Here is an 845-nt window from a genome sequence, read left to right as displayed (position 1 = left end):
GACCCCCGCTCCCTCAACTCCCGCGTCTTCATCGGCAACCTCAACACCCTGCTGGTCACCAAGGCCGACGTGGAGGCCATCTTCTCCAAGTACGGCAAGATCGTCGGCTGCTCCGTCCACAAGGGCTACGCCTTTGTGCAGTACGCCAATGAGAGGAACGCCCGGGCCGCCGTGGCCAGCGAGGACGGCCGCATGATCGTGGGACAGGTCCTAGGTGAGGTGGAGGGGGTTATGGGTATGTAGCTTTTGTGACTCAAGATTTACACACCGCTTTTCTATCACACATGCATATCCACGCAAGTGGGGGCAATTGTGGGGTTCAGTATTTTGCCCAAGGGCACTTCAGAATGCAGACTTCATGTCATGATGCTCAGAGCACCAAGTGAGTGCGATTTTGTCCAGGTCAAGGTCAAGGTTGTGTTTATTGTCTCTCCTAAAGGAGTAGTTTGACCTGACCTGGTCAGCATGGCAACATCATGGTAACAAGTCATTTTTACACTTTGTGCATTTGTACACATTAAAAAAAAAAATCACATGTTAATTGGTGGATCAGAGGTGCTTGGCATCACCACCGACTCGCTCTACTTGCCTAAACTTAAACAAATAGTTCCAATATTTTGGTAAATATGCTTATATTTTCTCCTGCCAAGACTTAAATGGAAAGATCGATAGCTCTCTCGTGTCTGTGCAGAAAAACATGAAGTTACAGCAGTGAATAATCATGTTAATTGAATGGAGTGATTTCTTATGCTTGCTTGTTTCTGCTCAAGGTCACAGCAGTGCTGGAGCCACAGCTGAGCCATGTGCTGCCCCCTAGTGCTAAAAAGAGAGATTTAACAACAGCA

At 47.9% G+C, this 845-nt stretch overlaps 1 pseudogene; it reads left to right on the top strand.

Annotated features, from left to right (window-relative positions):
* Positions 1-3: 3 nt before the first annotated feature.
* LOC111659248 (heterogeneous nuclear ribonucleoprotein C pseudogene) lies at positions 4-823 on the top strand (annotated as a pseudogene).
* The last annotated feature ends 22 nt before the right edge of the window (positions 824-845 follow it).

Source organism: Seriola lalandi, unplaced genomic scaffold (genome assembly GCF_002814215.2).
Source record: "Seriola lalandi dorsalis isolate HSWRI2012SDOR001 ecotype SW California unplaced genomic scaffold, Sedor1 jcf7180001982152, whole genome shotgun sequence".
In the NCBI taxonomy this organism is placed as follows: domain Eukaryota; kingdom Metazoa; phylum Chordata; class Actinopteri; order Carangiformes; family Carangidae; genus Seriola; species Seriola lalandi.
This window is presented reverse-complemented; position numbering and strand designations above follow the sequence as displayed.